At 36.0% G+C, this 15,673-nt stretch overlaps 1 protein-coding gene across 1 annotated transcript in view; it reads right to left on the bottom strand.

Moving 5' to 3' along the window:
- COL19A1 (collagen type XIX alpha 1 chain) overlaps positions 1-15,673 on the bottom strand; it is a 346,821-nt gene that overhangs the window by 121,877 nt on the left and 209,271 nt on the right. The window lies entirely within an intron of this gene.

Raw genomic sequence — 15,673 nt, 5'->3', positions numbered from 1 at the left:
ATTGTTTTTGACTAGAAAAGAAGATATATGAGGAAGTGAGACCTATTTTATCTTTCACTGTGAACTATGGCTTTAAAATAGAGAAAGCTGCATTGTGTAAGTAATCCTGGAAGACTTATACAAGGATATTAATAATTTAATGAACTCATACTCAAGGGGAAAAATGTTCTCGAAACATGTCAGGATGAATTTTCAAGGGAAAGACCTAATTAGCAGTGTCTGAAGCATATGTCATCACATTTAGAAAACAAGAACTAGTCCCTGTGGACAGAATGGTACGTTGGATTTTAAAGCTTTAACTACTCCAGTTAATATGTATGATTAATGAGCAATATGTCAGTTAGCTGGCCTAACTCAAGTGAAAGACCTTACAGGGAAAAAATAAAAGAGGATATTTAAACTAATACCTAGAAATATGCAAATGTAGTTTATAATCTCTTTTATATTACGATCAACCAATAACTTAGAGTCTTTACTGGGAAATAATATCATAGTTTGCACAGCTTTTAAAATATAGAATCAAAGCTACAAAGATGCCCTATAGTAACAGATGACCAGAGGTTCCAACGACTTTACAAATGAATCCTGAGAGGCTAACAAAAGATAAAAATCCCTTAATGTGGGATTACGGTTGAGAAATCAACAGTTGGGGAAACAAAACAGTTGGGGAAACAACTACATAAGTAGTTATGTCATTATCTTTTACTTATATACAATAAAGTATTTTTATCTGATTATTTAGATAAAATCATCAAGAAGAAATAGGAGTTAAGTCCATTCAAAGGACAGAACACATGTAGATGGTGACTATTTGATAACAAGATCTCCAGAGGCAAAGAGAAAAATCCGATCACTTTGTATTTGTGATTCTAAACATAAAATTACGTGGTAATGTTCATAGGTCCAGTTGGATGTTTGGGCTCCTGAAGACAGAACCTTACTTTAAATCCTTCAGAAACATCAATAACTAAAACTGCAAAAGAATTAATGTTGTAAATGATGAGAACTACTGATTTATTTACTACCTTAATGAGAAATGAACTGCTAATGAAAAACACAAAGGAGTGAGAGAATAAACAGATAATCTTATATCAATAGTAAGCATTTATATATTCATTACTTATTACTTACAGTGCTTCCCATATTACAGATAGGGAGGGAGGCAAACCACAAGAGACTCTTAAATACAGAGAACAAACTAAGGGTGGATGGGGGAGAGGGAAAATGGGTGACGGGCATTGAGGAAGGCATTTGTTGGGATGAGCACTGGGTGTTGTATGTAAGCCAATTTGACAATAAATTATATTCATAAAAAAATAAAATGTAGGACACAAAAAAATACAGAGAAAATTAGACACAGATTCTGCCCTTGAGGGGCTTATAATCTAGTATTAGAACATTTCTCTTCTTCCTACTGTATGTTTTTTTTTTCACACAAAAAAATAAGGTTGCTTAAAGAGATCCAAGAAAAGAGAATAATTAACCATTATTTTCAAGATTTGGAAGTTGCATAAAATTTGGACATAAATGGCTCCGGATTATAAGAGTAGTAGTATTTCTATTTTGGCATACTTTAAATATGTAGTGTACTTTTTGTCCATGGTCATATTTTATATTATATAGAAAGGAATATATCAAGGTAAATATAGATTCTAAATCTTATATATTTATGACAAGAATAATTGATCATTGCCTTAACAACAATAATAGGATGGAAAACAGTAGGCACTGTTTGAGAAGCCAGGGACCTGGTCGCTAGTACCTTCCCTTTTATTTATGAGCTAATCTCTCAGCCTTAGCTGCACCCACCTTAAAAAAAAAAAAGAGTAAAGAGATACCTACCTAAAAACAGTGGACTGGAAAATATGAACACCTGAGAAGTAGTTACTTCAAGAGAAATATCTAAGTTGGAAAAAAACTGTCTATAATTTTTCATCATTATCAGACTGTAATTCCCTGAAGGCTGTGACAGTACCTGGCATGGAGTAAGTTCTCCATAAATGCCTACCTATTCTTCTGTACAGAAAGTTCCAAGCTTTCCCCGAGAGGTTAAACCCCATGGGGGCATGGAGAAGGTAGTCTAACATATCCAGATGGAGAGGCTGTAAATCAATCACATTCTTAGAAAATATGAAGGAAAAATATATCCCAAAGACTCCTTTTAAAAATCAGTATTGGGGTCAACCTAGTGGTCTAAAATAAAACCTCATACAGAATGTGTTAACACTAGCATGTGAACATGGTTGACTTATGGGTAAGATATGTCCACAGAAATAGTGGTAATAAGCAGTCATCAGATACCTAGTTCTCTTCTCCCCTGAGCATTGGTGAGGATTGGTAGGATTCCTGGCAAGGTTGGAACTGAAGTTTTCAAATGTAAACAACATTTTGCCTAAGGATTTCTAGTTTTGGCCTTAACCTCTAAATGAAATGAACATTGTATCTTGACTTTTTTTATTTGAATAGAGTTGACACATGTTACATTGGTTTCAGGTGTAGAGTATCCTGATGCAACATCTCCATACATTAGGCTATGCTCACTACAATTGTAGCTACTATCAGTCACCATGCAACACTATTACAACCACTGACTATATTCCTGTGCTGTACCTTTTATTCCTATGGCTTATTCATTCCATGAATATTCAGATTTCACAAAGGACAAACTAGGGCCCCTACTCAAATTTAAACTTCACAAAGACCAAACTAGGGCCTGAAGGGTTCTGCTCAACAAGGCCCAATAGATTCTACCTCCTCTCCCCTCTCATACCATTCTAGCCTCACCGGTTTCCTGTAGTTCCTTGAAATTTCCACCTCAGGCTCTTGTACTTGCTGCTTCATCCAGATTTCCACAGAGCCTGCTCCTTCACCTCTTTTAGATCTCTGTTCACAGGTCATCTTTGCAACACAGCTTTCTCTGACTTCCTAACAATATTCCCTATCCCTTCTCCTGTTTTCTTACTTTTGGTTGCATCTATCACCGTTGACCAAAACTTACTTATTTTGTTGCTGTCTATCTCTGTAATAGACTTTAAGCTCCATGAGGGCAGAACTTTTTTTTCTATTGCAGCAGTTGGCAATTTTTCCTGTAAAGGGTAAGATAGTAAATATTTTAGTCTGTCACAATACTCAACTCTGTTGTTGTAGAGCAGCCATAGAAAGTATGTAAGGAAATGAGTATGTTTACAAAAACATATGGTGGGTCAGATTTGGGCCAAGGGCCATGGTTTGATGACTCCCAGTTTATAGTTTTCAGTGTTCTATTTTCAATGTCTACAATTGAACACTAAGTGCTTAATAAATATTTGTTCTTATTTTTGGACTGAGCTAACAATTAAAATGGAGTTAACTTTTTGAAAAGATACTAGACAAATAAGGAGCTTGCACTAATGAGGAAAAGAGTGTGATTTCATTCATTACTATACTTTTAGAGATCAAGACCTAAACTGTGGGATTGACTGTATCTTGAAAGTTCTTTAGGATCTGGTGATGTTTTAATTGTTATTTCTTTTAATATTGTTGTTGTAGGGAACACAAGATAAAACCTTCATAAGTACTCTGAAATTATTTTACTGAGAATTTTTAAAAAGTAGATATAGGGGCGCCTGGGTGGCGCAGTTGGTTAAGCGTCCGACTTCAGCCAGGTCACGATCTCGCGGTCTGTGAGTTCGAGCCCCGCGTCAGGCTCTGGGCTGATGGCTCGGAGCCTGGAGCCTGTTTCCGATTCTGTGTCTCCCTCTCTCTCTGACCCTCCCCTGTTCATGCTCTGTCTCTCTCTGTCCCAAAAATAAATAAAAACGTTGAAAAAAAAATTTAAAAAGTAGATATATAAAAAGAGTAACATAACAAATGATTACTTCCCCCCATAATATAGAATTAACACCTGGTAATATTTTATAATAATTTATTTAAATCTTTTTAAAAATAAACAAAATGTTACAGATTAACATTAAATGGAAGCGCTTTTAGGCTACCTCTAGTCCTGTTTCCCTCACTACTCCCAAGGTGTAACTACTCTCATGAGTCTGATGTTATATTTCTGGTCCATGTATTCTTTAAAATTTGCATACATATGCATATATATATATATATATATATATATATATATACACACAGAGTGTCATATTTTGAAATTTTAAAAAACTATTTCTGTATGTATCCTTTCACAATATTTTTGTACTCATTGTTGTTTTTAAGATCTATTTTTGTTGGGAGTGTGTGTGTGTTATAGATGTGTGTGTGTAGATAATATTTCCAAAGGAAAATATTTCCAAAGTAGTAAAATACAGAAGTACAAAAAGTAAAAAAAAAACCTATTTATTATATTATAAGATAAAATCTTCACTGTTTTCTTCAGGTTTTGTATATTGGAGTCTAATGTTGCTCAAGTCTTTCACCCAGGAAAAGAACTAATGGCCCAAGGAATTCAGGAATTTAGCACCATTTTATTTTTATCTACTAGAAAAACATTATCCTGTAAAATGTCAATTCAGTTATTAACATATGGTAAGTGTTGTAACAGCATAACCCACTTCCGATATTTCAATACATGCAGCTAAATTTTAAAACACCTAACTGGAGATCATAAAGGACTTGCAGTTACACAAAACATTAGTAGTCTTTCTAATAACATAATAATGGCAAATATTTTGAAATGGAGTTTAAAATGAAAACTGAGCAAGCTGAAATTCAATCTGGGTCTACTGACCCAAAGTATCAGTCTCTTAGAGCTTTGAAACAGAGTATCTGTGTTCAATAACCTAGATATATGGTGACCTTAAAAAAGCCTTCTGTCATATTTTATAACATCAAGGAATGGAAAGAGAAATAATGAAGAATCCTTATGAAACATCTGCTGTCCATAAAACATTTCAGAAAATACTTTGTCAACCTATGCTATAAATAGTTTAGTCCTGATGTCCTTAATTTTACATGTGTCTGTATGAGAACAAAGAGAAGAACCTCCCGAAATGGTTCTATAATACTATTAGAAGTACAAATGTCTTGGGGGGAGCCAATTACAGTAAAAGTTTATTCATCTAGCACTTCATTAAATGGAAAAATCTACCAGAGATAGCACTTCCAAGCTCCCATAGGATAGTGCTGACTGACTTTGATAACCCAGGAGATGGGGCCACCAGTTAGCTGGTATGTACTTTTGTGCTCATAAGAGCAAGACCCCCTTCTTCCTGGTGGCTGCAGCCAAACAAGGGGGCACACAGTTGGTTAGCGGGCCACAGGCTGGATTTCAGCCCCCAAACACCTGTTGATTCGCTGAACTTCTTCAGGGCAACTGTGGTAAGGACAAATCCACGAAAGCCTCTGGGATGCTAAAAGAACTATTAAATCTTTTCCATGGTTTTAATATGAACAGATTTCATTGTGCTCAAATACTTGGAAATTAATGTTATAAGTATGATATCACAATTAGCAGTTATTGGAAAAGCTGCCATGTGACAGGCCCTGTATCGGCTATGTTCCTCACACGTTTTTCTAATCATCACTTCAGGTTAGGCAGTGTCATTTCCACTGTATAGCTGAAGAAACTGAGTCTCAGAGAGGATGGATAACATTCCCTGGGTCACAGAACCGGGACTTACCCGGAAGTCTGCATGACTCCAGAACCCACGACCTTTGAGGGTTTGTGTTGCTGAAGTGACGCAGAGGTTGACGTTTTATTAATAACAAGTTCAAGCAACCAGATTCCCATCAAACGATGAATGGCCCCCCTTCCGCTGGCAGTCTTTGGGTTGCTTTGGCTACCACCACCGAGGCCATTCTGTGGCCAGAGGAACACTTCCCCCCACCAACCAGCATTCATGTGCACAAGTTGTAGGTCAGGGGCAAGAAGGAAAGTTGAAGGTGTTAGTAGGGAAATAATTCAAGACAGCCCCGGACAGAGGCCCGGACAGAGACAAAGAGGCAGAGAAGCTTTTGTACCAGTATCAGGTACAAAACGAGTATCATCTGATGTCATTCATTTTCCATTACATTGGTTAAAACAGTTTGTTTTTTATTTCTTAAAATTTTTTTAATGTTTATTTATTTTTGAGAGAGAGAGAGAGAGCGCGCGCAGGAGGGGCAGATAGAGAAGGAGACACAGAATCTGAAGCAGGCTCCAGGCTCCGAGCTATTAGCACAGAGCCCAGTGCGGGGCTCGAACTCACGAACTGGGCTCAGGTCATGATCTCATGGTTCATGAGTTCAAGCCCCACGTCGGGCTCTGTGCTGACCGCTCAGAGCCTGGAGCCTGCTTCAGATTCTGTGTCTCCTCCTCTTTCTGCCCCTCCCCTGCTCATGGTCTGCCTCTCTCTGTCTCTCAATAATAAATAAACGTTAAAAAAAAAAACATTAAAAGAAAGTTTTATTATGTTCTATTAAGTTGATTTCTGACCTGCTAATGGATCATAACACACAGTTTGAAAAAAATGGTGATTATGGAACAGAATTCGGCAATGGACTTCGGTTAGAACCCAGCTCTACCAATTTCTTGCTCAGTGACTCTTTAGCTTGCTCTTTAACTTCTTTAAGCCTCAGTGTCCTTTTCTGAAAAATGTAGATGATAACCATTAACAGAAAAGGATGTTGTAACCAGGATAATATAGGATTACTATGTATATTATTTTTATTCCCATACTATTGCATATATATATTAATAGTGTAACACAGCACCAACAAGTGATGAGATGCCCCCAAATTTTGCAGTTTTGTGAACGAGTCAGGTATAGCCACGCGAGAATTAGGCATATTCACCTTACCTAAAGAAAACCGGCTAGCGTGAACCAAAGCTCAGCTACAAAGTTAGTTATCCTTATAGATCCTTACCTGGATACCTTTAACTGTATCTTTCTTGCCTTTCCAAGCACCTAAATCCAATACATAATTGCTTTTTTGCTGAGCTCTAGGGTGTTTAAACTCTTTGTGTAAAATGGATCCTCATAATCTTACAAAGGTAAGTCAGACTATTGTTCACACTTTACCCATTCATTCCATTTTATCTTTTCCTTCCCAAGGAGAAAACCAAGAATGAGAAAGGAGAGTCCTCCTTCCTCTTAGAATATTTTTTCAGATATTCCATTCAAAAAAATTAACTTCCATTTAGCTCCCCTGCTTGTCTTGACCTGCATATAGATTCCAGAAGAACTAACATAGGTAGCCAGGAATAAAGCAGAGCACACAGTAAAACACGTTAAACTGGCTAAGTGCACATTTCTCTTAATTATTACAAGGGTAAACTATTTTAAGTGCTTAATTAGCAATACCTGAATAAAAGGAATTTTTCTGCTGGTGATAAAGTTTTTGTTACAGTTTTAGCCTAAAGTCAAGGTAACTCACTGAATCAGTACTTCTCTAACTCTATGGTGGAAAATTCCAATTTGTTACAGACTGGTACTTTTATAAAATGTAATAAAACCAAATTACTGGAAAAAAGTGAAATAAGGACATGTTTACTATTGGATTCAATAGACATAAAATACTTTATAAATATAATCAAAAAAACTTAGAGAAAAAAGAAAAAAATTATAAAACTGTACACATTGTTGAAAGTGTGTATATATGCTGATAATAATGATTCACTATTATGCTTGGAACTTTTAGTCCTTTGCCATTATAATGAAACAAAAGTTACAAGTGAAATAGTAATTCCCCATACTCAGTGCCTATAAACTCTTTTAGACAAAGGAAACTATTATATCAGTATTTAAAGTTTTAGTATAACAACTTTATACTAAAGCTTGATTCTTGTTTGTTATATTTAACCTAAGTTCAAATGGCAATGCTACTCATAGGGCATAACTTATCTAAAGTGCTTCATTGTTTTGTTTTACTGATATCCAGTATAGAAATCAGTTTAATGGAGGTATGTTGATAAGACTGAAATAAGAGATTCCAAACTGGCTTCAGCAAACTAAGAAGAATATTCTTTACAACTTTTATTAAAAAAAATGAAGTGATGCTGCTTTTTCAAAATTCATTTTTAATCTTTCATCAATAGCCAGGTCCAGCAATCTACCCTAAAAATTTTGGCTTAGTTTAAATTATTTTTCAATGAAAGAAGTGAATTTGGCATCATGGAATTCTTATATATGAATATTCATTTCTTATACATGAATCTTCTTCTGATGGAAAATAAAATTCAAAACCTTCTATCAAATGTTAAAAATATTTGATGGTAAGTTTCACTGATGTAGAACAGCATCACATTTCTTTAATAATGGTTGTAAAACTATGGGAACATATTGTAACAATCTGTAGAAACTTTACTTGTTCCTCTTCAGTTTTCTTCTGCCATTGGAAAATACACTGCATTCTTCCTTTGCATGGAAGTATTGATATTATTAAAAATACTGAAGGGATGCCTGGGTAGCTCAGTTGGTTGAGCATCAGACTCCTGATTTTGGCCCAGGTCATGATCTCATGGTTTGTGGGTTAGAGCCCCATTCAGGCTCTGAGCTAACAGTGTGGAGCCTGCTTGGGATTCTCTCTCTCTCTGCACTCCTCTCCGCTCCCCCATCTCAAAATACATACATAAACTTAAAAAAATACTGAATATAGGCAAATAAGCAAGTTTCTCAAATGGTCCAAATTACATTTTTTAAAGGTGAGAAGTAACTGGTTTCTTCTTTTTTCTCTTACTGACCCTACCCCACAGTCCGTGGTAACCACTATTCTAGTCTGTTTCTATAAATTTAGTTTTTCAGATTCCACGTATAAGTCATATCATACAGTATGTATCTTTTCTCTGTGGCAACTTATTTCACCTAGCAAAATGCCCTCAAGGCCCATCCATGTTGTCCTAAATAAAGATTTCCTCCTTTCTTGTGGCTGACTAGTATCTCCTTGTATATATACACCACATCTTCTTTATCCATTCATTTATTGATGGACACTTAAGTTGTTTCTATCTTGGCTGTTGTGAATAATGCAACAATGAACATGGCAGTGTAGTAGGTACCTTTTCAATATACTGTCTTCATTTTCTGTGGATATATATGCCCAGAAGTGGGGTTGCTGGCTCAAATGGTAGTTCTATTTTTAATTTTTTGAGGAACCTGTGATGGTTGTATCAATATACATTCCCACAAATAATGCATACGGGTTCACTTTCCTTAGTATCCTCACCAACACTTGTTATCTCTCTCTCTCTTTAAAAAAATGTTTTTAAACATGTATTTATTTTTGCAAAACAGAGAGAGACACAGCATGAGCAGGGTAGCAGGAGAGAGAGAGAGGGAGACACAGAATCTGAAGCAAGCCCCAGGCTCCAAGCTGTCAGCACAGAACCCAATGCGGGGCTCACATAAACTTCGAGATCATGATCTGAGCCAAAGTCAGATGCTTAACCGACTGAGCCACCCAGGTGCCCCCCTCTCTATTTTTTGATGAGAGTCACTTTTAACAGGTATGAGGTGATGTCTCATTGTGATTTTGATTTGCATTTCCCTCATAAGTGATATTGAGCCATTGGTTTCTTAACTTGCAGTAACAGTGAGTTGATTCTACAAGTCTAACCTACTTGACAACCTTTTTCTCCTCAATAACCATAACTCACTATCCAAGAATAGTTGTTTTGACCATTTTCCACACTATCTCAAAATTTAAAAAAATCTCAAATTTAACATATTAATCTTTATAACTTAACAGTTTTTACCATGTCGTTAGGCCTATTGTTTTGTTTAGCTGATATTTATTTGTTGGCAAGATCTTCCTGATGAATGAAGCAATGTGTCGGTTTACATTCTACTGCAAGCTCCCTAATCAGGATAACCACTCTGGAATACTCCCCATCACTGCATCTGTGTTGTCAAAACACACTCCTGTACAAAAATTGAACTCTAGACCATATTTGTTGACAATGCCATCCTTCATTATTTTTCTACAGCTCAGAAGTAGTCATACTTGTTGACAAATAAGCTGAAGAAAAAGATTCTTCCTTGTATCACCATCATCTACAATTATACATATACCAAAAGAACTGCCACGTATTATGTATGCATTTGTCAAGATGTAGTAAAAATATTTTGCTGGTTTTATTTGTTGTTTGAATTGATATTAGCTAGTTAAAAAAACAACAACATGTCAAGCCATGTAATCCTTGACATATTCACTCAATATTTCCAAGCAAATGTCTTTGATGTCATCTTTCACTGATGCCTCAGCAATTGTATGTTTGTTTTTGTCTCAGCAATCTAAAGTACTACTTTAGAAGACATCTTCAAGGCACTAATGTTTGAATATCAAGTACTGAGCATTTGCTTCACTTGGCTTTTTATATCAAAGTTCATTCTTTCCAAATTCTTTTGCTTTTGAACTAATTAATGTTTTATGTGTAAATGTTGCTACATTTTGATGATTTCATTGCTTCATTAGACAGTTCATCTCTGCAAATAACATGCTATGCTTAAAACTTCACCATCAATGAACTGAACTCAATATATGAATGATCATATTTCCTAGTAAGACTAATATCAATTCTTTTGATGTTTATTTCTTTGCAATCACTTTCATGGTCACCAGTTAGTTTATTTCTGATGAAAAGATGTGTCAAAAACTCCTGTGAAGCTTGTTTTGCCATTAGTTAGTTGGGGTTAAAAATAAACAATACAAATTTTACTTCCCTAACTTGACTAAAACTTAAGATAATTAAAAATAATAATCTATAAAAATAAATGATTACATTTTCTCAGATTTTTTTGTGGATTACAGTTTACAATCTAACCTCAAAATGTCACATGTTTTGCTGAGGCCCTATTGTTTATGACTTATAGGCAGTTAGCACCCTTGTGACTCCATGTGGTTCAACAACTCACATCTAGCCTACTGGATGAGTCCAATAATCACTGGAATACACAGCAATATTAAATTGCTATAAAAGTTTCTGAACATGTATTTTCAATTTCTGTACTTATCATGGTCCACGATCACCTTGTCTGAGTACCAGACTTGAATAGCATTGTATTACACAGCACCTGTGGTTTATTAACTCCTATCTCTTTTATGGGACAATCCTCTCAATTCTTCTATTTCCTTTTAAATTCTTTTGACTAGGTGAAAAGTGGTCTAGGTTTTAAAAGAAAGGAAATACAGGGCTGCCTGGGTGGCTCAGTTGGTTAAGCATCCAACTCTTGGTTTCAGCTCAGGTCATGATCTCACGGTTTGTGAGTTCGAGTCTCGCATTGGGCTCCATGCTGACAGTGTGGAGCCTGCTAGGGATTCTCTCCCTTCCTCTTCCTGCCCCTCCTCTGCTCGTTCTCTCTCTCTCTCTCTCAAAAAATGAATAAAAAAATTTAAAAAAAAAAGAAAGAAAGCAAATATAGGGGCATCTGGGTGGCTCAGTCAGTTGGACGTCCAACTCTTGGTTTCAGCTCAGGTCATGATCTCACGGTTTGTGAGATCGACTCCTGCATCAGGGATTCTCTCCCTTCCTCTCTCTGCCCCCACCCCCTGTCCGCTCTATCTCTCTCTCTCAAAAAAAAAAAAAAAAAAAAAAAGAAAAAGAAAAAGAAAATAAAAAGCAAATGTGGGGTTAGTTTTTAGGAAAATGCAGATAGGGCTATTTTCTCTGATCTTGTCCCTTTCTCCTCTTTCTCCATCACATAGTTCTCCCATGCAGGGATGTAGGCACATTGTCTGATGGCAGTCTTGTTTCATTGACTGACATTTCCCCACCTAATTAATCATCTGTCTTAGTGTTGGTTTAGCACATACCAATGTTTCCAGAAAGTGACAATGCTGACATTTTTGTAACAGAATCAAAATGGGGTTAAATAAAACAATTAATTCTAAGTCATAGAATATTTTCTAAGAGTGTCCTAATTTGATATTTCAAGGTAAGCCTATAAGACTTTCAAAATCTGAACAAGAAGAGTAGTTAAGATTTGAGAAAGTTTCATAGATTTGTTTATCTTTGTAATCCTGTTATTGTTAGAAAATGTGTCTAATTGTTAGGGATAATGTGACAGAAAAAGAAAGTAAATTGTTTGTTTTTAAGAAAACCCATTATAAGTAATTAGTCTTGAAGTTAAAAAGCAAGATATATAGGAGTATAGAGGTGGAGCATGAGGGAGATCATTAGGATTGTTGTTAAGTCTTACATATAAAAGATTAAAAATGAAAGTGTCATCCCATGTGGGGTGTGGGGAATTTACCTATTTCATTCATTGCTTTAGTTTTTCTCATATGAGAAATTATCTAATGAAAGTATATTAGACACTCTCAAGCCATGCAATTTTGACAAAACAAAAAAGGGACTAGTGCACCATTCTCAACATTAAATTAGAAGCATAACTCCTTTTGAATTAGTAATTTTTATGCCATCTCCGTTTTACTTTGAAAGGGTTTTATCTCTATGGCAACAACTGCAAAGAAATACATCATATTCATTTCCATCAGCTCCCATTGAAAATTATTTTAAGCCCATAGTAAGTTAGCAATATAGTACACAAAAATTTATAACCATAGACCCAAGGATTTATTGATAAAAAGACAGAGGCAGGACTACTTATATAGTAAATCAGTCCCTTGACATTTCCTAGCTTGGGAATTATACTTAATTAGCATGTTTCAGAAATTTTATATCATTTGAGAAAAAAATAAATGACACTTTATAGAATGTGTACAGAGATATAAAAAGTGAAAAATTGCCAAAAGAAATAAAAATAAGAACAATTTAATTTTGGCACATTTTACTCTGACATCATTTCCATTATACCAATAAAGCAAAATCTTCTAAGAAGTTAGAATTGTATTCTAGCAAAATGGATTTCTAAAATAAAGTAAATGAATTCAGACAAATGGCTGATAACAGAAGCTCTTGTAAGATACCGTGGGTAATTTACAAAGGAAAGAAAACACAGATAGAAAGGTTAAATGAAATGCCTATACTTCACCAGATGCTTAAGAATCTAGCAAAATTCTGAAATTACAATAATAGATCTTTTCTTCTCCCAATGCCCCGCCTCCCTTCCACCTTTTCAGTTTGGCTTCCTCTATTTCTATATTTCTAGCTGCTTTTACTTGAGTGAGTTGGGCCTGCTGTCCATGAAGGAAAAAAGTAGTTATAATTTTACTTGCCTGAAAACGATGAACAATCTTGAGACCAATGCTACTTATGTTTTATTAAGTCATATCTATGCTGAAAAATTCTTTCTGTATGAGATAAACGTGCATAGTGCCTTGACTCCTACTCTGTCCCGGAAGAGAGCACCCATGCCCCTCCTGTCTTCCAATGTGTCCTCAACGTAGAGGTGCTTACTCATATTCACACTTGGGTCTTGTCTTTTATTTATTATTGTTTCATGTTGCTTGCAACTTCAGTTTCTCCCTATTTGTTGATTTCCTTGCCTCAGTTTGTAAGTGTACTCAATTAGAAAATAAAATGAAACAAAATGACAACAAAAAGCTTTTCCTTGACCTCTCCAGATGTGATCTTAAGCCATCCCTCTTCATACCTCAGCTTCTGAAAAGAATAGTCGATAATTCCCTTTGTCAATAACTACTATACTTTCAAGACCCATTGTGTGGTCTTTCTGCTTCTGCACAGCACAGCTTCTGCATATCTGCTTCTGCACAGCACAGCTACTCTCAAAACCAGCCTTGTTCCAGATCACCAAAGGCTTTTCCTCAGACCCCATCCTCCCTAATGTCTCTGAAGCATTTCTACTCAGTTGGCTATCCCCTTCCTTTCAAAACTGCTCTCTTATTCCATTTCTCTATACAGTTGACCCTTGAACAACTCAGGGGTTAGGGGTGCTGACCCCTGCACAGTTGAAATCTGTGTATCTTTTGACTCCCCCCAAAACTTAACTACTAATAGCCTACTATTGACCAAAAGGCTTACTTATAACAATAGTCGATTAACACATATTTTATATGTTTTATATACTATATTCTTATAATAAAACCAGAGAAAAGAAAATATCATTAAGAAAATCATAAGGAAGAAAAAATACATTCACAGGACCGTATTTATCAAAAATCAATGTAATTAAGTGGACCTGCACAGTTCAAACCCATGTTGTTCAAGGGTCAAATGTACTTTTAACTTTCTCATTCACCTCCACTCACCCCTATATATAAATTTACCTTAATTTCAAGGTTCTGTCCTCAGTTCTTTTCTTCCTACAGTCTCTCCCTTGGCCATCCTATCTAGTCTGGTGGCTTCAATTATCACCTATAAACCGACGACTTCTTAACAGAAAACTCCGTCTTCTTCCTTATGATCTCAATCCAGGTTTTAAGGAGCTGGTACATTTCCATTTGCAGATCCTTTTGGCTACTCTAATGCTGTAGGCTTGACACTGACTCATCTCCAAAAGAATGTTTTCCTCTAGTATTTTCTACTTTGGTTAATGGCACGATCACCATTTCAGATTTGATACTTTAGTCACCACTTTTGATACTTAATTCTATTGCCTTGTCTCTGCTCATTCTGTTTCTTTGATATCTGTCCCATCTGGTCATTTCACATTATTTTTATAAGCATCACCTGAGTTTAGCCTTTTATAATTTATTGATCAGACTAAAAAAATAGTTCTATCACTTGCTCCAATATAAAACACACACATTCACACTCTCTATCTGTCTCTCTCTCATGGTGAGGTTATTATTAATCAGCATTTTCATCATGTCTTCCCTTCTCTTCAAAAACCATGAAGGGCCCTGCACTGGTAATGTTAAGGATGATGTTTATTCCACCTCTGGTACAGATGTAGGTGGTGGCAGAGTTGGTGCCCAGCTACCACGGATGCTGGCTGCTAATGGCTTCAGTCTGTGCTCTTCTCCAGAGGTTTGCCTTAGTCTACAGGAACTGCCTTGCCTGGAGGTACCTCAGAAGTTCCTGCCCCTCTCCCCACCTAGTGTGGTCGGTGGGTATCCAAGCCTCATCCCATACTCGAATGTGGGGATAAATTCTCTGGGTTCCAGGATACCTGGCGGGGTCTGGCTAAGAGTAGACTTCTGAAATCACATTTTTGCCTGTGGTCTTCTTCTTCCTTTTTCCGCTTCCCTCACTCTTACAGGTCTCTTCTGAAAATCAATTACACAAGAACTCCATCTTAGATTCTCCTTTTAGGGAAGCCTGACTGAAGTCAACTTCCATGGTACCTCACATAAAACAGGCACTCAAATGTTTCTTGAATAAATAAAATAGGCTTTCAGATTTCTCAGAGAGGTTTTCGTTCAAAATGCAGTTGCTTCTCTCAAAATAGGCATTCTCACTATTTTCTTCCTTTTCTAACTTTTTGTTAATTAGCTCTTGTCTTTTCCTCTCAGTGTACAGATTTTGGTTAGGCTGTATTTATAAGACCTTCAAATTCTCTTAAAGATAAACTATAAACATGATCGAATAAGTACACAATTGAAGTGTTTAATTTAAATCTAAACATGATTTAAATGCATGCTATTAAAGTGTTTTTTGAAAAGGTGTGGAACATTGTATAAAACACATGGCCAATGGAGAGTGTGCAGTGACAGGCTTCAGTATGGCAGAAAGTATGGCACTGTTTTCTTCGATGGTATTTTGCTCTTTTCATGATATTTTCTGGGGTTAATGCTATTTTTTTTTAAGTTTTTAAAAATGTATTTATTTTGAGAATGAGAGAGAGGGAGTGAGTACGTGCAGGGGAGGGGCAGAGAGACAGACAGAGAGAATCCTAAGCAGGCTCCACACTGT

Source organism: Prionailurus bengalensis, chromosome B2 (assembly GCF_016509475.1).
Source record: "Prionailurus bengalensis isolate Pbe53 chromosome B2, Fcat_Pben_1.1_paternal_pri, whole genome shotgun sequence".
NCBI classification, from domain to species: domain Eukaryota; kingdom Metazoa; phylum Chordata; class Mammalia; order Carnivora; family Felidae; genus Prionailurus; species Prionailurus bengalensis.
This window is presented reverse-complemented; position numbering and strand designations above follow the sequence as displayed.